This window comes from Lactuca sativa, chromosome 9 (genome assembly GCF_002870075.4).
Source record: "Lactuca sativa cultivar Salinas chromosome 9, Lsat_Salinas_v11, whole genome shotgun sequence".
Classification (NCBI taxonomy): domain Eukaryota; kingdom Viridiplantae; phylum Streptophyta; class Magnoliopsida; order Asterales; family Asteraceae; genus Lactuca; species Lactuca sativa.
The window spans coordinates 86,447,785-86,475,499 of NC_056631.2; the positions used below are offsets into that span (position 1 = coordinate 86,447,785).

General features: G+C 40.0%; 1 pseudogene; it reads right to left on the reverse strand.

The window, feature by feature from the left end:
• Positions 1 to 24,419: 24,419 nt before the first annotated feature.
• On the reverse strand, positions 24,420 to 27,295 carry LOC111896835 (uncharacterized; annotated as a pseudogene).
• Between the last annotated feature and the right edge of the window lie 420 nt (positions 27,296 to 27,715).

Genomic DNA, 27,715 nt, shown 5'->3' on the forward strand with positions numbered 1-27,715 from the left:
CCAAAACCCATCAATATCATCCATCAGCCCTATGCCCCGAGCATGCTGGAGATGCTTAACCCTACTCAGTCCCTTCGTGAGGGGATCTGTTGGGTTCTCATCCGATGATACCCTCTTTTCCACGAGGAGTCCTTCTTCTATTCGATGTCTGATGAAATGGTATTTTCTGTCGATGTGTCTGGATCTCCCATGATCCCTTGGTTCCTTGGCTAAGGCAATGACACTTTCACTATCACAGAAAATTTCCATTGGCTCTTTTATAGCTGGTACAACTCCAAGGTCTCCAATGAAGTTCTTCAGCCATATCGCCTCCTTTGCTGCCTCGCTTGCTGCTATATACTCTGATTCGCAAGTTGAATCAACGACTGTCTCCTGCTTGGAACTCTTCCAAGAAATTGCTCCTCCGTTTAAGGTAAAGACCCAGCCCGACTGAGGAAATTATCCCTATCAGTCTGAAAGCTAGCATCACTATACCCTACAACTCTCAAGTCATCACTCCCACTGAGGGTAAGGACCCAGTCCTTAGTCCTCCGCAGGTACTTGAGGATATTCTTTACCGCAGTCCAGTGTGCCTTGCTAGGATTCCCCTAATATCTGCTAACCATGCTCAATGCAAAGGCTACATCAGGTCGAGTGCAGGTCATAGCATATATGATTGAACCTACTACAGAAGCATAAGGTACTCGACTCATTTATGCTATCTCGGCCTCAGTACTCGGGCTCTGAGTTTTACTCAGTCGGGCGTTACTCTATATGGGTAACTCTCCTTTCTTGGAGTCTTGCATGCTGAATCTCTTCAGCACCGTCTCCACGTAAGTACTCTGACTAAGTCCAATTAGTCTTGTACTCCGGTCTCTCATAATCCTTATCCCTAGAATATAGGCAACCTCTCCTAGGTCTTTCATAGAGAAACACTTCCCAAGCTAGAACTTCACTTCCTGCAAGGTTGGGATGTCATTTCCTATGAGTAGTATGTCATCCACATATAGTACCAAAAAGCTGCCTATACTCCCACTAGACTTGACATAGACACAAGATTCATCTTCACTCCTTGAAAAGCCAAATTCTTTGACTTTCTCATCGAAGCAAAATTCCATCTGCGAGGTGCTTGTTTCAATCCATAAATGGATTTCTCAAGCTTACATACTCTATTAGGGTATTCTGTACTGACAAAACCCTCTGGCTGACTCATGGAAACATCTTTAGCCAAACTTCCATTAAGGAAGGCGGTTTTGACATCCATTTGCCATATTTCATAATCACGAAATGCAGATATGGCTAACAGAACCCTAATGGACTTATTCTTTGCAACTGGTGAAAAGGTATCATCATAATCAACTCCCGGAGTTTGAGAAAAGCCCTTTGCAACCAGTCGCGCCTTATATGTGTGTACATTACCATCCATGTCAGTCTTCTTCTTGAAGATCCACTTGCACCCAACTGTCTTACGACCTGGTACATTGTCAACCAAGTTCCAAACCTGATTATAATACATGGACTCGATCTTGCTGTCCATTGCCTCTTTCCATTTTGTAGACTCGGGGTCTACCATGGCTTTCATGTAACTGTTAGGTTCATCTAGACTTACCAATGTCTCATCACTGATAAGTGTCTCACCTTCCGCAGTAATATGGAAACCATAATAATGATCAGGTGCATTCCTAACCCTTGTGGAACGCCTTAGAGGTTCAGACTTGTCAATTGGCTCAACAGGAGTTTCCTCCTCAGGTTGAGTGCTAGGGTTTGAAGTTCCTTCAAGGTCAATTTGCCTCCCACTGTTTCCTTGGCTTATGAACTCTCTCTCGAAAGACACCCCTCCTTGCTACAAAGACCACATTATCACTAGGTCTGTAGAAGATGTAACCAAAGGATTTATGTGGGTAGCCGACGAAAATACACCTCTCGCTTCGAGGTTCGAGCTTATTGTGAGTCTCACGTCTCATGAAAGCCTCGCAACACCAAATCTTGATGTGGTCTAGTTTGGGAACTTTACCAGTCCACATCTCATGAGGAGTTTTGGCAACTTTCTTTGTAGGGACCAGATTAAGGATATGGGCGACGGTCTTTACGGCATACCCCTAAAATGAGATTGGTAGCGAAGCTCGACTCATCATGGAATGAACCATATCCAATAAGGTTCGATTATGCCTCTCAGCCACACCATTCAACTGTGGTGTCCTGGGAGGTATCAATTGTGAGATAATCCCACATTCCTTGAGATAGTTGAGGAACTCTGTACTAAGATACTCACCACCACGATCGGATCGAAGCATCTTACTGTTCCTGGCCTATTGATTCTCGATTTCCTGTTTAAACTCTTTAAACCTTTCAAAAGTGTCTGACTTATGCTTGGTTAAATAGACATATCCATATCTACTATAATCATTAGTAAAAGTCAAATAATAACAATTAGCATCCCTTGTGGCTGTTTTGAAGGGTCCACAAACATCCATGTGTACGAGATCCAACAAACCTTCACCCCTTTCACAAGAACCAGTGAAGGGTGACTTTGTCATTTTTCCAAGTAAGCATGATTCACCACTATCATCTGACTTTTGGTCAAATGAATCCAAGACTCCATCTTTTTGGAGTTGGCCTATGCGTTTCTTGCTCACATGTCCAAGACGACAATGCCATAATGATGCTTTATCCAAGTTATTATTACTCGAAGAATCAATACACATCACATTATTTACTAGATTATCTACAACAGATACAGCTTCATACACACCATCACAAGGTAAAGCTTTAAAATAAAGAACATTATTAAAGAAAGCATTTATTCCACCATTTTCATTATCAAAAGAAAAGGTGAACCCTTGTTTGTACAAAGCATGAAAGGAAATAACATTTCTTGCCATTTTAGGCGAATAACAACATTTATTCAAATCTAAAATAAACCCACTACTTAGCAACGAAGAATAAACTCCAATCTTGGTAACAGGTGAAGCTTTCCTATTCCCCATGATCAAGTTTATCTTTCCATGCTCCACATTCTCACTTCTTCTTAGTCCCTGCAAATCAGAACATATATGAATACCGCAACCGGTATCAAGGATCCAAGAGCTAGAATAGAGTGAGTTATTAGATAGAATAGTGTAAATACCTGCATGGTTGGGTTTGACTTTCCCATCCTTCACATCTTGCTGGTACTTTGGGCAGTTCCGCTTCCAGTGTGACTTTTCATGATAATAGAAGCATTCAGCCTCTTTTGGGTTAGAAGAAGGAGTGACATAAGCTTTCTTGGTTCCACTTGAAGAAGAGCCATCAAGGGTCCTAGCTTTGGTACCCTTCAAAGAGCTCTTCCTCTTCTTCCCTCTACCTTTCCCGATTTCCAAGACAGGGGCGGAGTTTGGAGTAGGAGTAGGAGTGTTAACAACCAAATTACCTCTAAGACATGTTTCTGTGGTCTTTAGGAGTCCCTAAAGTTTGTTGAGTGTGACTTCTTCGTTATTCATGTGGTATGTCATGCATAATTGACCATAACATGAGGGTAAGGAGTGCAAAGTGATATCTATTGCAAGCTCCTTGGGGAAGTTCACATTAAGCTTCAGCAAACGATCCACATACCTTTTTATTTTCTGCATGTGGGCCGTGACAAATTCTCCGTCCTTCATCCTGGTTGTTATCATAGAGGAGATTATTTCATACCGCTCTTGGCGAGCACTCTGATGGTATCTTTCCATCATATCTTGGTGCATCTCAAAAGGGTAGTAGTCCTCATAGGACTTCTGGAGTTTAGCTGTCATGGTGGCCATCATGATGCATGCCACTTTGGTGGCATCTCTTTCATGAGTCCGGAAGTCAGCGATCTCCTGAGGAGTAGCAGTGGACTCATCAATCTCCTTCAGCTCCTTATTGAGGACATATTCCTTGTCCTCGTAGTGAGTCACCATCCTGATGTTCCGGATCCAATCCATAAAGTTGGAACCATCGAAGATGACCCTCCCACATAGGTTCATGAGGGAAAAGGAGCCGGTAGGGTTTGAGCCAGAAGCAGTGTTGCTGGAAAACATCTTAAAAGAAGAGAACAAGTTTAGTTCAAATATAAAGATAGTCCTTAATAAAACACCCAAATGTAATATTAAGGCTAGGATCCAATCACAATATATTATAACTTAGAAGAGGTATGCCATAATCTAAGCTATAACATATTTGAAAGGTAGGTGAATGACGATTCACCAATTTCCACCAAAAACCAAAATATAAACTATTAGGTTTTTAATTGGTTCTTAGAAATTCCTAGATTCTTTTGAGATTCAATGAACTTTTTCAAAGGCATGTTTCAATCTTGAGTGTGCCCTCCAAGTTTTGTGACTGGGATACCGAGGATCACAAAACGAGGTGTGAAGTAACCATGCAAATCACTTGGTACCCTTATTGTTTATCACTCAATTGATGTGCCGGTTAACCATACGCGCTCCACCGATACCATGATAAACTTTAAGTCACCATTTACCTACCTTGTTAAGTCCAGGTTAGTGTGCCGGTTAACCACACACGCTCCACTAACGACTTAATCAAAGTGTAAAGTGTAATTTCATGGATTAGCACCTTATTCACAATTTCCTAAAGTAACTAAGATTGGGAATTAATAAAACATTTAGTTACTTTATAATATTCATCAAACTTTTTAATGAGAATTTATAAGTCCTTGTCCTACCCATTCGGCTAACGACCCTCCACCGATCAAGGAAGCGGTGGGTGAGAGTGGACACCCATTAAGCTGCCTATTTTTATAGGCAGCAACCTTATATCCCCCTTATAGACCGGCTTCGTGAATGAGGCCTACTAATGGTAAGACGACTTGCTTTACATGTTCCAAAACTTGAGGGAATGTTTTGTAACTTTACAAAACATTTCACATTCATAACTTATGAGTTATTAAAATGAAGACTCTTCATTTTATAACTTATGTGTTCTTTTAATGGATTTTAACACAAAGAGACTTTTGGTTATCCATAACTTGAGGACAAGTTATGGACTCCATTAAAACACATAAAGATCATGAATTAATCATATAAACAAGTAACTCCTATGATCTATCAAAAGCTCATAAGAACATGAACGTTCATATCAAAATTTCAAGAACATATGAACACATATAATCATGTAATTTTGATGTTAGCCATTGTAAATGAATTAGAACAACCATTACACCACCTAAAATAAGTTTTATAACACCAAAACAGTTTGGGGTAATGTTTCTAGTCGATTTCCAGCAGCACAAATCGAATTTCTGCATTCTGCATGGCCAACTCGTCGAGTGCACGAACTGACTCACCGAGTTGGTTGCATTATCACTTGGACTCGTCGAGTCCTCCCCGTGGACTCGTCGAGTCCCCTGTGCCGACAACAAAAAATCGATTTTCAACACTATTTTGCATCAAGTATTCACAAACAAGCCTAGGCTCTGATACCACTAATGGATTTTGAGCATTCTAACACCCCTAAGTGTACATGCAACCCTAGAAAACCTTGGATCTATGTTTGTCTAAAATACATGCAAAATATGATTTTCAAGGTTCATAAACCTATCTAGCATACATTGGGAACTTTTAATCTAAAAGAGGGCTAGAATTACATAGCTTGTAGTTGATTTGATTCCTTGGAAACCTTGAGAGCCTAGCACCCCAAGTGTGATGCCTCAAATGCTTCACACAACACCAAATGCTTTGGAATGACTTTAAGAGAATGTGTAACACTCTAAAAATCGGCCTAGCCCTCTTGTAACTTAGTGTAGCTGATTTTGGTAGAGAACATGTTGCTTATATAGTGTGTCACATCTAGGGTTACACCATGTAAACCCTAATGTGTCATGAATCTTCATTTCCATGACCCATGGGTTTGTAACTCCCATGGAGCATCCATGGAGCATCCTATGGGTTTAACCGAACTTGATAATACATGGAGCCTTTTAGCCCACTATACAAGTTATGGATGATTTGCATAATCAACCCATATATTTAATTAGTTATCTTTTGATCACTTAGTTAGTTCCAAATTAATTCTTGATCAATACTAATTAAATAATACTATTAGTATATTAGAACTTATAATATATTAATAAACCACAAGTGTTATTTCTCTCATTTAGTCTATCCAAATGCATGATGCCATGAAACCCAAATGGACCATGTCGAGTCGGGTCAAGTACATACCATAAATAGTTATGGACTTAGACACCTTATCCAACATGGTTAGCATACACGTGTGTTGCAGGGTTGGTGGATGTTTCATGGGTAGGTTGTGCAAGGCCGGTAGGCCAGTTATGAGATATTTAGCATTCCTCTAGGAGTGAGGATTGAGTGCTCGCCATGTTTATGTATATTGTTAGGGCGTTGAGATGATACTAGAGACAACTATGGGTAGGTGTGGAAGGTAATATAGGCTCGTACTACTAAAATCACATGACCCATACGCGTATCAAGGAAGTCACAACCCCTAGGGTATAGTTGGGAATTTGGTTCCCCATTATTATATGGATTATCTGAGATATTTCTGGTGTATTACCAGAATGGTGGTTACGAGATGTTTTGATACCAGATCCGGATCAGGATCAGGAGCTGGCAGCCAGGATAGGCCAGCAACAGTGATAGGGACTACTGGTCAGATGAGACCAGAGGATCTGGATGCTAGGATTCAGGAGATCCTGCATGATGAGGTTGCTACTATTTTTTAGGCATAGTTTCCGGAGATTTTTGGGTCTATCAAGACCGCCATGGTTGAGTATTTCGACTAGTGCTACACAACTCTTAATGAGACGGCTGCCGCAACAGCTACGATAGCTGTAACAGCGGCAGGGGAGGAGCTGGTCAAGCTTTCCAGTACCGAGACTTGTTACTGGTACATATTCTAATGAGCAGAGGAATATAGTTACATGGGATCAGGAGATGTTCCGTACTCGATACGTTCTACTGGTTGATCGGGAGAGGCTGGCATAGGAGTTTCTGGATTTGAGGCTTCGGGGGGTTTTGCTCGAGGTCGGGGTGCGATTTGTGGGGATCAGGATGAGAGTGATGATTATGATCAACTCGAGTTATGAAACTGGAAGTACAAGGGTTGATTAATGGATTGGAATGTTGTTTTCGAGGGAAAGGGTTGTGCCCTTTCAGTTTTCCGAGTTCAAAGGAGTGAGCAGGCTTGTGACCCCTGGGTTAGGTTGTATTTCCAACTCGGGGTCAGTTGGTCGCAGGGGGTAGGCGACAGTAATTCAGCGCTTGTGAGTGTGGGTGGGTAGATATGGCATGAGTATTTTGCGAGGCATACATGATTATTGTCTCGGCCCATAGGAGTTAAGATCTGATTCACCTTGGATCTCTTGCATCGGTTGGTAAGGATTGATTGTGCAATCTACTGCACTTTTGGGATTGTAGACTATGTTTTGGGAGTAGTTTTTCGGTTTAGGGCAGAGGTTGCTTTAGCCACTGCAGCTCAGCTGTGGACGACTGAGTTGGTGAGCGAGTCAGGGAGCGAGACCCTGAATGATATGATTTCTAGATCACGAGAGCGGGAGATTTATTTGGAGCACCTTGGGAAGAGGGGTATTATGTGGGAGGTCTATGGACAGGGTCCCATAACATGGTTATTTAGCATTTGTCAAGATTCAGTGGTTTTCGTAACCGTTATTGATTAGCGGATGAAAGTGCCAAGAGAAGTAGGTCGTTGCCGAGGTATTAGTTGGAGCATCTATCTTTTGGTCTTCAAGATTAGGTGTGGGATCATTCAAGCATTAGGGACTGTCGATTTCACTGGGATCCATGAAGTGTTCATCTAGTTTTTAGAAGTGTGTGATCATTTGGGATTGGCTAGTAATGGAGCACTAGTTGGAAAGAGTTGGTTGTCATCAGATCGATCGTTGGAGAGTTTGGGAATTCTCCAATTTTCATGTATTGTGAAGACTTAGTCGAATCCAAATGGGGAGAATTGTCCCGGAACGTATAAGCAAGAGAGGTTTTTAAAATGGGATAAGTTTTGCATTCCAGTCAGCGAGGAAGGCGTTCCAAGGGGTTGTTTGGTTTGAGGGTTGTATGAGTTTGGAGTTCGGTAAAAGTTCCCAGCATGTGAATTGCATCGTCTTGGTGCTAGATAGCAGATTTTGGTGAATCAGTTTGGGTTTCTAGTCGTGAATTGAGTTTGGTTCGGGTGTTCGGCCGTGTGTGTGCTCGACTTTGAGGGTTTTTGGATTGATAGATTAAGCATAAGGTATTGGGTTGCAGTTATGTTAGGGCGAAAGTATTGTAAGACTTCGAGGGTAACCGTATCACTCACGTATTCTTTTAGATGATTAGGCTTGGGTGGACCAGTTCGTAAGACTGTGGGTAGACCACGACATTATTAGAATTAGGAAACAGTAGGTCATTGGAGACCGTGCATGATGTAAGGCTACAATTATTCTAGTAGCATTTAATTACCGTATTTGATTTGGTGGCGACAAGTTTTCAGGCTATTATGGTCAGATGGACCATAAGGATTGATGGAGCCATGAGTGGCGATATAGCTAGGACAATTATTGCTAGTCGAAGTATCCTTCAGGAATTGCGTGGGGTGACTGTGAGATTGCTCTTGGCTCAGCAACCAGATAGGATTTTAGTATTCCAGATAAGTTGGGACCAGGGAGCTCTCAGCGAATTTAGGAAGCAACCAGAATGCAGCCTACTGCGTCAGACAGTTTCTGTGCTTAGGATAGTATTGACGCGTTGGGTTTTCAGGTGTATTAGAAGTATCTGGATGTTAGAACCCTGAGTTATCAGAATTTGAATAGTTAGTTGAGAGATAAGCGGACTGGATTCAACAATAATGACTTGGTATGAGCGGCATGTCAGGGACTTAGACCATCTCGAGACTATAGATTCCAGATTAAGTAAAGGTGGTCATATTGCAAAGAATTCGTTTATCTTCAGGTTTCAGAACCCTGCGAGGGTTGGTTATGGTAGCCTTGGAAGGGCTAGGGTATGCTTGTAGTTGTGGTCGTCTTGCTCAAGTTTTTGGCGTGTCAGGAATGTTAAGAAATGATTTCGAGGACGAAATCCCATTTAAGTAGGGTAGAGTTGTATCATTCCGTTTAAAATAGAATAACTAAATAATAAACCCAGAACTCCGAGAGGTAACTTTTATTATTATTTTATATTATTGCAGTTCAAAATCAAATAATAATTACCAGTGTGTTGGTTTCGGGGAGCCTAATGACATGATTTGGAGTTTCGGGGGTTAAAGTGTAATTTTGGGACTTATTTTGTAAATATTTTCAGTAGTCAGGGGGTATATGGTATCATTTGGACTTAGGTCTTGTTTGTTTACCACTTAATGCCTCTTAATAAGAGGCACATCTTAATCTATAAGATTTAGTGTATTTGTTTGCTACTTAATAAATCATCTTAATTGTAAAAAGACATCTTACCGAATCAGACTTCAAAACCCATCTGAAAAAAAATAAGATGTGCTTCCTATTTTGCCCATCGGTTCTCTCTCTCGCCTCTCAAGATCCTTGTGCCTTTACAGTTGGCTCCTCCCCTTCTCCACATCATCTCTCACTGACCTCTTATCCGGTTGCCGCCGCCATCCACTGAACCACCTCTGGCTAGCTTCATCCTCTAGCCATTCGTTGGCGACACCAAGCAAAAAAAATTTTGCCCTAACTTTTTCTGATTGGAGAATGAGAATTCTAATTCGAGCATGGAATACAAGAAACAGGTGATTCGTCATCCTCTTTGGTCATTCAACTTCTCACTGCATCGCCCCCCCCCCCCCCCCCATCGTCGACCTTGTACACCCACCAGGTTTGCTTTTCTCTGATTTTCCAAAAATTGATTGCTATGAAATCTGTTCTTGAAGTTTAGGAGTTCCTTTGCCAATGATTCCTGTGTGATTTGTGATTTTGGTGTGTGTAATTCATTTTGTTGAAGTTAAATCTGTTATGTGAAATCTATCTTGAAGTCTTGGTTAATTGAAGTTATTTAAACTCAAATGGGTTTTTGAATTACTGGATTCAAAAACTTCAAGGTTATGTCCATTGATGGCTGATTTGGCGACTCCTTAGTTGTTGCTCTGTTATTTGGAATCAATGTAGTTTTGATCAAATTCAGGTGTTTTTTGGTCACCATTTGCTCATTTCAGGTATGTATTAACAAGGGTGGTACCAAATGGAAAACAAGATCATGTTAGGAAGAAGATAATTGATTCATTTTATTGTTGAAGTTATATATAGCTAGTCTTTTGACTGTCGATCAAGTTAACATGAAGTGGATTGGTCTCCATTGAATGTTTGTATGTTTATCATGTAATTATGTAAATATATAATTTCTTTTCAAGCAATTGATTTTGATTTTGGAATTTTTATAATTAGTGATATACTTGAATAAAAAAATAACACGGAAGGGTAAAATAGTCATTTTTATTTTTCAGCACAACAATTCAGATGTTTCAACCAAATAGTATTTAAAAGTTCAGATCTTAAAAATCAGACCCTCTTAGAAATTCAAACCTCTTAAAAATTAAGATCTTAAAATTTCAGATCCTGCCAAACAGCCCCTTAATATGAATGAATTTATGGAAGCAAGGGTTAAAGAGTAAATTCTGGACCTAAGTTGAAAAAGGGTTTTGTAAAGGAGGGGCCATTTGGTAACATAAGGACTTCAGTTGAAAGGATTTTGGGTGGCTGAAGTTAAAAGGGTAAATGAAGGATCCGTTTTGAAAGAAAATGGTGAAGGAGGGATCATTTCTGTCATTATGGGTTGAAGTTTGTATGAACCGGGTATATAAGCCGTCGATCCCTCCGTAACCCTCACCCTAGCATCATACACCATCCGCCACATTCCTTCCTCCTATCTTCGGCGCTGCCACCCTATCACCCCTACAACCGTTAGCCGCCATCGCCACCTCCTAATTGACGTCGTGAGCTTCTAGCTGATCCGTGCATTGTCGCCGCTGTCCGCTGCCATCAAAGCTGTGAACCGCAGGGACCGGCGAACACTGATGCCCCATTAACCGGCAAAACCACAGTACTCTTCTCCGTCTTCTTCTGCCGCTGCACGGTCGCCGTCGTCGCCATTCCGGGCGACTGTTGCGGCTGACGCTCCTTCCCGATCCGTAGCTGATGCCGTCATGGTTGCTGCCGACGAAGACGAAAGATGCCACCGGTCATCGTTCAACTTTGGAGATCGATGGCCGACGACAGTGGAGGCCGCTATGGTCGTGGGAGGGACCGGTCAAACCTGCTGCTGTTGGGTCTCGATCTTCCCGTCGCTGCCATGCGGTGTTTCGCTAATGACGATGTTGTTGCCGATCGACCGCCGCTGTTGCCGCCATTTCATGCCATCACCGCCGGCGTACACCACCAGGTGGGTGGGTGGACTCATTTACGAACAAGACAGCGTGTGTGGGTGTGGTTACTTTGCCAGAATCACAAGAGAGCCACCACCACTATCGTGTGGTGGTGGCTAGCACCTCCGAACATTGTCTCCCGCCACCGGGCGGCTGTGTGTGTAATTTATTTTGAGTGTTTATTTTGGATATTTTTGTATGGTTGTTGTATCATTGTATGGCTGAAACAACCCATCACCGCCGTGAGGTGGTGGTTGCCACCTCACGCCACCATTTTGCCGCCACCAGCCGCCACCTTGGGTGGTTGTGTTCTTTTATGTGTGTGATTGTTATTTTGGGATGATTGGATATTTTTTAGCCAAAATCATAACCACCACCACGAGGTGGTGGCCGCCGCTATGAGCCGCCGTTAACCGCCATTACCCGAGGTGGTAGTGGGTGGTGCCCGACTTATTTAACCCTAATTAACCTAATGAAGCCCTAATTGACCAAAATAGCTAACCATTTGATTAATGGGTACACGATTGGGTTGGAAACCCTAATTAGGGTTTAGAAAACCGTAATTTTGGACTTGTTGGTTTGGGCTTATCGGGACCCATGTTTTGGGCCAATGGAATTGAATTATGAATTTCACCCAATCACAGCATATGATGTATCTAGTAGAGTGATGGACTTAATGGATTAAGTCTTTAATGGGTTAAGTAAGAAACACTCAATTCTAATCGTCATTTTATGTAAAAAAACCCTAATTTCGCTTGGGCCTTGAGTTGGGCCTTTCTATTGGGCTTTGGTGATTGTGCTATTGATGGGCCATCCCAGAACAAGTAAATGGACTAACATATTTGTATAGGCTTTAGCGTAAGGCCCATGTGAGGGACTAGGGCCCAATTTGGAATTTAGGGCCATAGATGGGCCATAAATGGGCCTTGATGATTTTGAGATACTAAACCATCCGTAGGCCAGGTGTTGGGACTAGAATAAATAGTTCGACCTTAAAGATGAGACGATGTGAAAGGTTTGGGCCCAATTTGGAAAATTGGGCCATATGTTGGGCTTTGGTCCATTGGTTGACTTTTGGGCCTTTGGAGTGTGAGTTTGGGCCTTGGGCTTGAATCAAGATAGGTTGGGGGTAAAGTAGTCTTTTACCCAAGCATGGACTTATGGTTATGTATTGGAACCCAATTATTAATTGGGTGTTGTTTTGATGTTGACAGTTCGGGAATCTGTTATCCAGCAGCTAGGGTTTTGTCCGTGGGACTTCAATAGTGTCAAGTGAGTTCTCCTCATGCGTCTTCAATTGCATGGATGCATAAGCTATCACCTTTCCACGTTGCATGAGGACACAACCTAATCCTTGGTTCGAAGCATCGCAGTAGACCACGAAGTCTTCGGTTCCCTCTGGTACGGATAACACTGGTGCACTACAGAGGGATCGCTTCAAGGTTTGGAAGGTAGCTTCTTGCTTTTCCATCAAGATACGCCTTTTTGTGTCAAGGTGGTGAGGGGTTTGGCTATCTTGGAAAAATTCTGGATAAACCTTCGGTAGTAGCCTGCGAGACCCAAGAATTGTCTAATTTCTGTCAGTGTCTTCGGGATCGCCCAACCTTCAATGCCCTTGATCTTGGAAGGATCTACATGAATCCCTTTCTCATTGACTACGTGACCCAAAAAGTTAACACTGCGAATCCAGAACTTGCATTTGGAGAGTTTTGCATATAAACGCTCAGCCCTTAGGGTTTCCAAGATTTGACGGAGATAGTAACCATGCTCCTATTTGCTCCGGGAGTATATAACAATATTGTTGATGAAGACGGTCACGAAATCATCAAGAAATGGGCGGCGGACTCAATTCATGAGGTCCATAAATGTCGCGGGGGCATTTGTTAGAACGAAGGGCATCACAACAAATTCGTAATGACCGTATCGAGTTCGGAAAGCAGCTTTTGGAATATCCTCTTCTCGGACTCGAAGTTGATGATAACCGGATCTTAAATCTATTTTGGAGAAGTAACTAGCTCCTTGCAGCTGGTCAAATAGATCGTTAATCCGAGGGAGTGGGCATCAGTTTTTGACGGTGAGCTTGTTCAATTCCCTGTAATTGATGCATATTCTAAAGGATCCGTCCTTTTTTTTGACAAACAAGACAGGAGCTCCCCAGGGTGAGAAGCTTGGTCTGATGAATCCTTTGCTCAACAATTTGCTTAGTTGACTTGATAGCTCTTGCATTTCGGCGGGAGCGAACCTGTAGGGTGATTTAGCAATTGATGTGGCTCCTGGTATTAGGTCGATTCAAAATTCGACTTGTCTTTCTAGGGTTATTTCCGAAAGGTCTTCTGGAAATACAACCGGGAAGTCACATGCCACTGGGATGTCTTTAATTTTTACTTCTTTTGCCTTATGCACAACATGAGTGAGGAAAGCATAGTTTTTCTTGTGCAGACACTTTTGCGCCTTGATGCATGAAATGAGACGAAGATTGGCGCCAGGTTTATCACCATAGATTATTAGGGTTTGTGATTGGGGAGGTGAAGGTGAACGTCCTTTTCGCGACACATAATATCAGCATGGTGGGGGCTTAACCAATCCATGCCGATTATCACATCAAAAATCCTAATATTTATTGGCATCAAATCTAATTGAAATGAATCATTGTTTATTGAAAATGTGCACCCTATGTTAACATCTTTGCTTGATTCGGTTTTCCCATTATCCATCTCCACCGTAAAGGCTTAGCTTCTGGGGTTGTTGATTTAGTAAGTGTTTGAATTTGTTACTAACGAAGTTTCGCTCGACTCTGCTGTCAAATAAAATGCATTCGTAAGTGTTGTTAAGTGGGAACGTACCAGTAACAACCGTCGGATCTTGAACTGCTACACCTTGACCCAACGTCAATACCCTTTCTGATCCTCCTACCTCTTGGTTATTGGCTTTGGGGCAATCGCGTTTCAAATGACCAGTTCCTCCACACCCAAAACAAGTGTAACTGGCCCCAACATTATTGTTGTTGTTGTTGCGATTGTTGTTGTTGTTTGGCTGTTGATTCTATTGAGGTTAAGATCTATAGTGTCGTGCGGTATGACCCTTTATGTTGCAACTTGTGCAATGCATCTCCCTGCATTCCCCATGGTGGTGAAAACCACATTTGTTACACTTGGGTAGGGTCCCTGAGTATTGTCTGGTAGTAGTTGGTGTAGATGAGGCTGGAGCATGTGATGTTGTGGTAACCTGAGCAGTAGCAGCGCGGACTGCTACTGTTTGTGCTTCTTTGTTGACTCTTGGGTTTGTCTCCCTTTTCGCTTGGTGTTCTTGCCTTTCTTGTTATCACTTTCCCTTTTGACTTCAGCTTCTCCTGCTTTGGCACCTTTCTTGTTTCCATGGTTATATAACTTCTTGGCTAGTCTCTTAGAACTATCATATGTTTCCGGGTTTGCTGCGATTACGTTCCCTTGAATTGGAGAGGTCAATCCCCAGATGAATCTTTCAATCTTCTTCCCTTCGGACGTGATCATCCCTGGACACAAGAAAGACAACTCGCTAAACCTCGAGATGTAAGCATCGATGTCAGAGTTTTGGACTGTGAGGTTCCACGGTTCTTGCTCCATCTTCTGAATTTCTCCTCTTGGACAGTGCTCAACCATCAACATCTCCTTAAGCTCCTCCCATGGTATAGCATTCGCCACAGGGAGTTTCATGTCCTCTACATGACCATTCTAACAAGAGAGAGCTTGGTCGACGAATGTGCAAGTCGCAAAATTTACCTTGCACTCCTTAGGACATCCGCATATTTCAAATACTGATTCCACTTTTTCTATCCATCTTATCAGAGTTATCACGCCTCCCGTCCCGTTGAAGGTTCGAGGCTTGGTGTTCGTGAAGTCTTTGTAGGTATAGGTTCTTGTGGGTCCTTGGTTCATCCCCTGGTTTGAACTTCCATCCCCTTACCCGTTACCTCCACCGTTGTTCCTGTGGTGAATATGAGCCAACACTACTGTAACTGCAGCTGAAACTGCTGCTTGAAATGTAACTAAGACCATTTCTGGTGGAGGCGGTGGTGGTGGTGTTGCGTTGCAGTTTCTACGTATCAGTCTTCGAGGCATCTTTCTGTTGTGGAACGGAAAAATGTTGAATATCCAGTGTATTCTAGTTTCACGATTTCTTGATTATAGACAGTGTCGGTGATTCGGTTGTGTGTAAGTAAGTGAGTGCATACAATCAATATGTAGTAATAATAATATAACACATAGCAAATAAGAACATCATGAGAAAATATATAGCCGTTTTCATTAAGAACTAACTTTTGAGTACATGAAAATTTGCCTACATAAGGCATACAATACATGAAATGAAATAAAATCGGACAGAGTGACGACTCCATGAGTAGTGTAATCACTTAATCATGTAGTAGATAGTACATAGAGTAGTACATAAAGGAAAATCATAACTGTAGTAGGTAGCAGATGAACGAGTACTAGCTGTGACGAGAAGGGTCTGGTGGTGAAATCATATGCCAAAATGTCGCGCCATGAGATCAGCTATCTCGCTCATCTCCCTGGTGATCTCGTCCCTCTCGTGCTCTGCCTGCACGGCTCGGGCCTCTCCTGCTAATAGTTTTTGCCGAAGGGTGGCAACCTCCTCTTTTAAGGAGCGAGTCTTATCAATGGGATCCCGTGGTGCTGTGGAGTGGTCCTGAACTACCGCTGAAGTGGGAGGCTCACTGGGAACTTCATCATTGTCCCCATCTTCCGCTATAACCTCGTCGAGTTCTCCGAACTCATAGTCTGTCTCCACGTATTCCTCAGGCCCAACACCGGGATCTGCCTCCTGACCTATTGCAGGGTCTCCTTCAATTAGTCCATTAGTCACCAGGGCCTGATAGTAAAGGATTCCTTGCTGAACCTCTTCCATGAAGACTGTGTGAGAAACCGGAAGGGTGAGAAGTGTGTAAGGAGAGTATATGTAGTTAGATATTCCAGTTCACTATAAACAATGCTCTGATACCAATTTGTCACACCCCCGAACCAGACGGCGGAAACACCCGGGGGCTTGGTGTGACTTTCAACTTTGTAGTATCATCACATAGTATATAATTGAAACATAAGATCATCATCATCACACGTGTAATATAACAACATACATTGTTTACATCGAGTATTGTGTCTTGAATATTACATGCCAAAATAGTAAAGTATGATGAAACAAAATATAACAAAATATCCAATAGTTCGTTCCGCCCAACCTGCTCAACGGTTTCCTGAGAATACAAGTTAATTTAAAAAGGTCAACATAAAAATGTTGGTGAGTTCATAAGCATGTTTGAGGAAATGATTTGTATAACTTAATAACCACCAGAAAATCCTATATTTTCTTAAAACAATTTAGTATGTTTGTGTCTGATCTTGTATTAATGCATGTGTGTTATTGTTTACTAGAATGCAAAAAGATAATGAAGAGAATGTAAAGAGAATGCCCCCAGACAACCCGATATTGTCTGTAAAAGAGAATGCTGGTATATCAATCCCCGAGGTTTAGTACAAGCGCGAGTATGTTACCGAGTAATCCAATGAGAAAAGAGAATGGCCTCTCGTAAATTTATAACGTTAATTCCTCTAAGTGATTCGTTTTAACCATACTAGATAATGACAATTTCGCTTGTCTTGGCATTATTGAACGCCGACAGAATAAGGTAAGGTTTTCGTCACCCTAGACTGGTTCAGTCTAACTGTAGCGAACAACTCAGGTGTGGGGTGTCATCCCTGTATAGATCTATACACAAACCCCTGCTCTCCCTCCAAGAGACTCTAGTTATAACTACAGGCTACGATCGTACACTCAATAGGTGTCAACTGACACGTCTCACTAGATCCTTAATCGAATTTATGCGAAGAGAAAAATATAAAGTACATTTCGTGCCTAATGAACATGTAAGTGAACAACTATGACCCACTAAACATGTAAATCATTTCTAGGCTCATAAGGAATGAGATTATGTAACCTGGGCCCAATATATGTGTAAAAGGACAACTAAGACCCATTTCACATGTATATTATTTATAGGCCCAATAAGCACGCAAGGAGTATCCAAGGTCCGACGAACATGTAAATTGGTCAACAAGGCCGAACAAACATGTAAAAAGTATTCAGGACCTATCAAGCATATAAATGGGCCACTAAGGCCCAATAACATGAGAATGACACAATTAGCCCGTTTGTCATCTTATTGCTTGTTTTAGTTCAATTATTTACCAAAATGACATAAAAGGCCCACTTTTTGTAAAAATAATATTTTTAACTCACTTTTGACAGAAATATCATTTTTGCCTTGATTTTTATAAAAATGTGCATTTTCGGTCCATTATAGATAAATCCATTTTTTGACCCAAATTTTAATAAATTCACATTTTTAATCACTCTTATCAAAAATTTACATTTTTGGCACAACTTTGTTGAAATGACATTTAAGCCCATAAAAGTCCAAAAGTATGAATTTTTGGCCCAAAGCCGTGAGAAGTCCAAGTATGGCCCATTTATGAATATGTTTACATTTTTAGTCCTTGTAGGGTCTCAAATATTGCAACTAACCGTGTTTAGCAAAAATAATCCTTTTTGACCTCTAATAACCGTGAGTTACATAAATAAGACCAATTTTTGTGAAAATTGGCATATTTGGCCCATTAAAATCGTGAAGGCCCATATAGAAACCTATTTTTGAAAATTTGCACTTTTGACCCCTTTAAGACCATGAATTTCATAAATATCCATTTTGATTTAAAAATGACTCTTTTGGTCCTCTCAAAACCATGAGTTAACATAAGAACCTCATTTTTTTTGTTTATTTTGTCAAAAATGGCCCCTTTACACGATTTTAGTAAGTTTTCAAACATTTCTAGCATGTTTAATCTTTCCCATCTCATAATATGTCACATAAGTTGGTTTAGTTCACAAACATCACCAAGTATAGTAGATATTTCAAGTTTTGTAAAGATCTAGCATATTTTCATAATCATAAACACAACATATAACATGAAAAAACACACATACATGCATAAACAAATAGATCTACACAAAAGAACTTGTATTCTCCCCAAAACATAGTAGAAACCAAAAATAGGGGGTATGAACTCACTTTGGGTTGTTTTTCTCGGTTTGATGAAGAGTTTGAAGGAGATTTCGGCCCTAGATGTTTCCTTGAGGAGATTTTCAAGATCTATGAAGTTCTAAGAGCATGGATCATGAAATGGTGGGTTAATGGATGGAGGATTTGTTATATGATGAAGTTAAACACTAGAATATAAGATATCTTACCAAGATGATGAACTTTGATGATGTATTCTTGAGCACACACCCAATCACACACGATTTTCCTAGGAGGAAATGAGAGATTTGTTGTGATCTCTAGAGAGAAGTCTTTGGTCGAGTTTGAGAGGAAAATGAAGGTGGTGGGAGTTTTTGGCTCTTTGTTCGTGAAAAAGAATGAGGGGGGGGGGGGGGAGAGGTGATTTGATGTTGCATGGAGATATGGGATGTAATTACCTTGTTATTTGTTGGTCATTAGTGAGGTGGCACTCCTAATATCCCATTGTTTTTTTTAAGTGGGCCGTGAATGGGGAAGGATGGGGTTCACGACGCAATTGGTTCACGACCCAATTGAGATTAGGAGATGGGTTTATGACCCATCAAGGCTCAATAGAATGGTTCATGGCCCATCATGGCCTATGATAAATAAGTGAGTTATTTTAGGCCCAACATGGCCCAATTGCTATGGTTTGAGAAATGTAGGCCCAACTAGAGCCCAAATGGGTTTCATTGGTCGAAAATCATCAAATAGAAGGTTTGTTGGCCCATTAGGCCCAATAAGAGGATCCTAGAGTATGATATCCACTTAAATTACAAGTCTTACAATACTTGATGTTTGTATGAAGACAAAATGTCCTAGCTAAAATGCTAGTTGTGACACATGGGTAGTCGAGAGATCCTTGACCTATCTTCATGTCAAGGTGGAGCATCAACGTCCTCATGGCCAATTTCAGCCTTTAGAGATTCCCATATGGAAGTGGGAACATATTTCCATGGATTTTATCACCAAATTACCGAGGACCGTGCGAGGTGTCGATGCGATATGGGTGATTGTAGATCGGTTGACAAAAAGTGCTCACTTTCTGGCTATGAGTGAGAGCTCTTTTGCGGAGAAATGGGCTGAGATCTATGTTCGAGAGCTGGTGGCACGACATGGGGTGCCAACATCGATAGTGTCAGATCGAGATGCGCGTTTCACTTCCAGGTTCTGGAAGAAATTTCATGAGGAGTTCGGTACCCGGTTGCATTTCAGTATCGCATATCACCCACAGATAGACGGGCAGAGCGAGCGGACTATTCAAACGCTCGAGGACATGCTACACACATGTGTTATGGACTTTGGTGGAAGTTGGGACACTTATTTGGCCTTGGCTAAGTTTTCATACAACAACCATCACTCTAGTATCGGTATGCCTCCCTTTGAGCTTTTATACGGGAGGAGGTGCTGGACTCCCATTTTTTTGGGAGAGGTAGGGTAGAGAGTGATGGGGAGCACTGAGATAGTGCTCAAGAAGACAGAGCAGATCCAACAGGTCAGACAGAGGTTGCTGACGGCCCAGAGTCATCAGAAGAGTTATGCAGACCGACGATGTTCAGAGCTCGAGGTCCAGGTCGGGGATTTTGTCCTTCTGAAGGTATCCCCGTGGAAAGAGGTGATCTGGTTCAGGAAGCAGGGCAAGCTGGGGCCTAGATACATCGGTCCTTTCAGAGTGATTACGCGAGTGGGTAAGGTAGCTTACTGGCTAGAGCTGCCTGCGGAGTTGATCCAGATTCATAACGCGTTCCGTGAGTTGCAGCTGAGGAAGTGTGTAGTCGATGAGTCGGCAGTGGTCCCTTTAGAGGACATACAGATTGACAATCATCTGAACTACAATGAGAAGCCGATAGCATTCTTGGATAGGCAGGTGAAGGTATTGAGGAATAAAGAGGTCCCTTTGGTTCAGGTTTAGTGGCAACATTGGAAGGGATCCGAGTGGACTTGGGAGTCGGAGTCCGAGATTCGAGAGCAGTATCCAAAGTTGTTTCTAGAGGATGAATTCGAGGGCGAAGTGTAATCCTAGTGGGGGAGAATTATAACATCCTGAAGTAAGGTATGTATTGATAACCCTTACTTTTTATTGAATTTTCAAAGCTAGCCATTGATTGAAAAAAGGTGGCAAATGAGTACACTAGGCGTACGCATGTGTATGCTCAGCGTACTCATGTGCGTATTATGGAAGCGAAGGCTACCTAGTACGTTGGGCATACCAGAGGTTATGTTGGGCGTTCTAGGCTCAAAATGAAAACCCTAATTGTGTGGTGTGTCCCTATTTAAGTAACATGATGTCTCATTTCCAACCACCATTTAGCTTGAGTGACCATTTTAAGCTTTTGAGTGATCTTTGTGGATTCTTTGGGTGAAGAAAGAGTTTTGAAGAGAGTAGAGTTGGAGTCCATGCTTTAGATCTGAGTTTCCTTGTGGTTGGTTCATCATTTGGAGGTATCAAGCTCAAAGCTTTCTCATTGTCTTGATTTGTGCATATTATGGTTCATTTTAGGGTTTATGTCCCAAAGCTTGAAGCTTTATGAGTTTGTTGAACTCCAAAGACTAATACATGTCCCTTTAAGTGAATCTAGTTTAGTGGATTCATAAAAATAGGATCTTGGACGTAAAGATCTCCCCATGCATGATATATGAGAACTTTTGTGAGTAAGGAGTAAGAGTTTATGAGTTTTAGGCTTGCTCTGCCATGCTAAAGCTTAAAGTTACAAACTTTATGGAGTATTAGCCTTTAGGAATCCAGATATGAGATTATGGCTATTGTCTTAATAGATTGAGACCAGGAGAGTGGGAAAAAGTATGTCTGGGAGGTACGCTGAGCGTACTCCCAGATACGTGCATCGTAGTATCGAAGTTTCCCGATGCATGCATGGTGAAGTAGTACGCCCAACGTAAAGGGCTGTACGCCCAGTGTACGCGCTGGTGTTGAATTTTGTTGACTTTTAGGGTTTAGTCAAACTGTGGACTTTGGAGGCCATGGAAGGGTAAAATGGTCTTTTATCCTTCTGAGAATTAGTAGAGGGTTTAGCCTAACATCTTTAGGGCTCATTTATTAATTAGAGTTAATTACGATCTATGTTAGGTGAAGGCTAGATCGGTGGTTCGAGTACGAGACATACTTGCTTTACTTACGAGGTGAGTCTTCTCACTATACTTACTCGAGTGGTGATACAGTTTAACTGGAGGGTCTTATATGCCTACTCTGAGTTATGTGATATTATGCATTTGTCTTTGTGATTTATGTTGTATACTATTCTGTGCTTTATTGGTTAGGACTGGAGGATCCAACCCGAGTTGTGAGACCGGAGGGTCCTCACTGAGACACACGGACTGGAGGGTCTCATTAGAGATATAGCCATGAGAGGCTAAATATTTACGTGTGGTATTTTGGGGAACTCACTAAGCTTCATGATTACCGTGCTGTGTGATATGTGTTTCAGGTACTTCTCAGGATTGTGGGAAGGCGCCGACATCATTGTACACACCAGTTAGAGATTTTGATTTTTTAGGATTCTGGGATTTTAATAAACATTTGTTGAATTGTGTTTTGACAACTTATACATCTTGTGGTCTTTTTGGAAATGTGATATTGAGTTATGTGATTTTAAAAATGAAAAATTTATTTGAAAATTTACAATGTTACAATGATACCATGCTAAATTTTTTTATTGTAATGTGTTTTATTGGTCTTGGTATTGATAATGCTAATATTACTCCATTATTCTTTTATTGATATTACTCTTTGTAATGTTTCGTATTTAACATCCTATTCCATTATTCTTTTGGTAATATTACTCTTTGTAATATACACCCTTTGTTTTCCACACATTACATACATAAATACACACATTTTACATATAAATACACATAAACATTTTCCTACACGTATTCATTATAGCATCATACTTATTTTTCTATTATAGGAAGCTAATTTTTTTTCATTTTTTTTTTCATTTTTCCATACATAAAAATCACATATATAATTTCAAAACTCATACACATACACATACACAAATAATACACATACAATATATAATCCCAGCAACAACAACAATTTTGGCAACAATTCCAGTAAGAATTCCTAAATTTCAAATAATAACCATACAAATAATACACAAAAACATACAAATCACATATATACTTTCAAAAGACAATAAAAGGAACCGGTGTTGGTGTAATTTCGAGATTTGCCGGTAAGAATTCTAAATTTACGGCAATAATTCCCGCAACAGATCCGACAGAAATAGATTTTCTGGCAAGGGTTCCAAAAACCTTAAATTAATCAGTAAGGAAAACACCAAAATTGAAGTTGAATAGAAAATTGGGTAGAAATTGGACCTTAAATCGATCCTTTTCTTGTTGGAAATGAATGTGGTCGTCGGTAATAATGGAGCTCCACCAGTGGCCGGTGGTAATGGTTGCCGGAGACGAGTCCTGTGGGGCAAACGAAGGTCGTCGGATGATTGAAGGGTGCAGTCGCCGATAATCATGGGGAAGAAAGAAATGAGGTAGAACGACCAGGAAAAAGTTGTCGGGGGGGGGGGGGGGGGGGGGGTTATCTGCAACAACGTATTAGCGACGACACTAGGGTTTTAGCGGCGACAAGTGGGAATTAGCGGCGATAACCCTGGAGGGAAAAGTCAGCGCCTTTTTTCTCATTTCCCACCGTTGAATGCAAAGTAGATCGAACGAACATGGTTCATTTGACGCAGATTGATATTGTATAAGAATTAGTGGTGACGCCTTTAGCGACAACATCTACTATTAGCGGTGACATGTAACACGTCAATTACATGTCACCGCTAACAGTGGCTATCGTCGCTAAATGCGTCGCCACTAATGCGCCCCTTTCTTGTAGTGATTTCTATCTTTTTAGAAGTATAGTGATCCATCAGGAAACTTCCTGAAGTATATGGGCCAAACTGAAGTACTTCAAGAAAATTGAGACATTTTTGAAACTTTTCTGAAGTGCAGGGACCAATCTGCTAGCTTTAAAATGGATACGGATCAATCTGAAGTATAACGGTATTTTCAGGGACCAACATGCAGTTTTTCAGGATTCTAGTCAACCTGACCACGTTGCAGCTGATGTCAACATCAAATTGACGTCCAACTTCTCCAGCCAGCAATGTGTAACAAATCTGGAGTGGTGTCAAAAATTGTACTGTGTGTAACTTATCTGGAATGCTGTCAAGAATTGTGAAACATTTTAGCACAATAACAAACTAGGTGTAAGACCCGTGTATTACACAGATTGATTTAAAAAAAGATTAAACATTAAAGTATAAACAAAAAATATTTTTTAATGTACAACTTTAAAATAAAAAAGGAATAAATGTATTTATTGCAATTTAATACTATCATATGCATAATATTTAATACGTTACATCTACTATAATAAATGAAGGTTTTTTTGCCACATGTCGTCTTCTCATTTATTTGGACACATGACATTTTCTAGAATTTTTAAATTTTTTATTTTCCACTTGTCATTTTATTGTATTTTTCATATTATTAAATTAAAATTCCACATTTAATATGTAAGGTAATATATATGTAAGGTATTTATTATAAAATGTTTATATATGTAATGTATTCAATACATTAAAGCCTCATTAATTTTAATAATTCAAAATTTTTCTCATTTTTGTTATAAATTCAAACTTTTCAAATTGTTAAAATTTGATATTTAATTGTTTTTTAAATAAACCCATGTAATACATGGGTCTCACACCTAGTATATAAGTATATGACTTTAATTTTAAAAATTGAAACAAACAAAAAATTGACAAGTAGATAATATTTATTCTAAAAATATCATAAAATGACAAGTGTCAAAACTCATGAAAGATTGACATGTGGCAAAAAAACCTTCATTTATTAAGGAGGATAACTTTTTCGTTTAACATCGAATTTTTTTTTGTTTGTGATAATAAAGTGATTTGGTAACTCAATGAATTAACAATTAGGAACACGATTCTACTGTATAAAAACTATAAAGGTTTCTTAGATAGCAGAATTCAAAAATTATGCCATTAGCCATGTTTACACCATGCATGAATATACCACCGCAGTAGCTCTCTTGAAAAGGGAGGGCATGATATTACACCCATTCTGGTTCATCACAACAAAAACATACATCAACAACAACAATGTTTACAGGAAATTTCAAAGACAATTAAAGAATAACCAATTTAACGCCTCGTGGCGTTATTGATTGGAGTGAATATCGAGCAACTTTCTCATTCATGTTGGAGAACCTCATTGATGTTGGAGTTCCCTTCCGAGCCTGACACCGAGGATCTATCAAAATTTCTTTCAGCGCCACAGCATTGTCTATGAAGTAAGCCACAAGTTCCAGATCACTCCCTCGACCATAATACCCATGAATCTCAAGTAGCTTCAGGTGTTCATGGGGTCGAGTAGCACAACGCCTTACATCCCTTCTCCTTTTGATCGGTGAAATCCATAAGAGCTGCAAATGAAGAACAGTACTTGATTACATGCATGATTATTGTTATAATTCATAAAAAACAAAACTATCATCCGATCTGTTAACAATGTCCCTACAAAGATATCTATCATATCATATGTTATTTAAAGAATTGCGCGATTTGGAAAATCTCATAAAGAATACGAAAAGTGAACGGCACCGTAGGATCAACAAAAAAACATAATTTTTAATGACCTACCAAATACAATCCATAGACTAAACTAAGTATAGCAATTATACAATGAACAAATGTTAATTTAATGGTTATTTAACTGTTACAATGTTTATTTCATACTGTGGATCCATAAACAAACATTTCTTAAAAAGGTAAGTAAGGCATCCAAAGGAGAAGAATATATAGACTGCAAACCCCTTCGAATCAAGTAAAACAGTAAACCCCAGTAGCGGTTTTGTAACGGTGCCCAAAGTGGCACCAGCAACACCTACCCTGTCTGTTCGCAGTGGTAAATTTTTCGATTTTATTTTACCTATTTTTCTTGTACCAGCAACACCTAGTATGTATTCCTGCGTCCACCCTGCTAGACTAATAGTCATTTTTTAAGGCTCTTTGTTGTATGGTTGTAATGTTTCTTTTTAAGTTGCAGGTAATCTACGGACCAAGGTTTTGTCACCTACATCTTACCTCCTCCCTACGCCATTTCTATAGGACTGCATTGGGGGTATGATTATCATTTGTAAACACAATTCTTAATTGAATTTAACAAATTTCTTAAATCCCATAGTTTTCGATGTCGATGCTTATTGTGTCTTGCAAGATTACATACACAAAAAAAAAAAAAAAAAAAAAAAAAACACGAATGCAGTTCACAAGAGAACATGTGGACAGAGAAGTATAACAGTTCTCATAGATAATATCAGCAAGGACAATAATAAGAATAGTGTTTAGCCTAAACCCGATATATTTACAATTAAATGAACTTGTTAATTGGACATAACATAAGTACCTTAATCAGAAAAGCCTCCAAACCTGGACATGAGTTTGCAACTGAAGCGACCTTTAGCAGGGAATCATCTTCATGAGCTCCAATTGTCAACCTCAGGTTCTTGACATTTGGTAGTTCAGGAATGGAAGCAAGGATTAAACTTTGCTGCAAAAACAAGAATTATTACTCTCATGATATTTCCATTATACATTATAAAACACATTAGAGATTAACTACTAACCTTTGGTTGGCCTATTTTGAATGAAAGAGCTTGAATCTACGAAAAACAAGTTGATATTTTCCCAAATACATTAGTTTTTAACCCTGCAAGTCCTCGACCAATATTCAGTTCTTTGAGATTTGGAAGATCAGTGAGACCTAAATCTATGGCTTGACCTTTGTAGATGAATGATATAAGGTTAAAATCATATAAATAAATGGATTCAACCTCACGACAATTTGTTATTTCTATGTTTTTCAAATTAAGAGCTTTTCCACCAATTTCAACATGCATCAAGTATAGGTAGCGATGGATACAAAGCATTTGAAGTTGTGGAGAATTTATAAGAAGTTCCTCTAAGATTGCATTACTCACGTTAACGCTCTTCAAGACGAGCTTTTTTCAGAGAAATTAGCTCCACAACCGAAACAGTTGAGGATGGCAATTTGCAAAGGTGCTCTATGTTTCTATCTGATAACCGTAATGGGAAATCATAATTAAAACAAGGATCACGAATCTTAATACCATGCTTCATAAAATCCAATTCAAGCATTTCAACTCTCTTGTCTCTGCGAATTGGAGCCACTTATCAATAACTTCTGCATTACCTGCATACAAATCGAAACGAATCCATAAGTGTTGAATTACAGGTTGGTTGTAACTTTCGATTACATCGTTGACCTGTTTGAAGAACCTAGACCGAGCTTCCGATCTGTAACAATATCATTTAATGTTTCACCAGCATCAAATTCCAATCTGTGTAACTTACACCACAAGAATTTCCATCCTCCTCCGGCATTTGGTTGATGAAATCTTTTGACTTTAATCCTCGATGACCCACCTTCACAGAATGCATGTCATTAATAATGTAAAAAATCAAAATTATTTATATATATGTAAAACGGAACAAAGGTATACGGCTTTCAATGAAACCCTAGGTGAATAGTATGTTCATTAAAGATAAATGATTGTCTACAAACTTTCTCCTTTTAGGCATTATCAAAACAAAGATATGAAATGAAACTTTTAGTTGCTAAAACACCGGATCAAACATGAACCAGACTGAGATTGCTGTTATCAGATTGATATTTAACAGCTGAAATCGTCACATTTGCTATTTTAGCAGCAAAATTAAGAAATTGCAATATGCAGCTTGCAAACTGCAGTCGGCGAATCCCTAGAACTACTATATGTATAGTCATTAACGATAGATGATAGCATATGGAAACAAAATTTAGGAGGATAATCAACATCTGATTGTCACAATTAACTTCAATTACTTTATTTTCAAAATGCCCTCACCGGAAAACTGAATTGCTAAATCACTAACCGCAAACAATTCACAAGTAACCATCACATACAAAAGAGGTAAATGAAGAAAGCACCTTCACTCGATCTTCCCTTTGCCTCATAATTGTGGAGCTTGTGAACTAAAGTAAGTGTCCGAGCGGTGCTTTTATATTGTCTTCTAGAATCTAGCTAGATTCTAGAATTCCCTTTGCTTGACCTTTTGATTGTAACTGGGCCCTAAATTTTGTTACATCCTGGTCCACGGATATGTTCCAAAAAGTATTATTTTCCAAAAAGTATTATTTTCACAGCGAATCAAATTTATGTCTTTC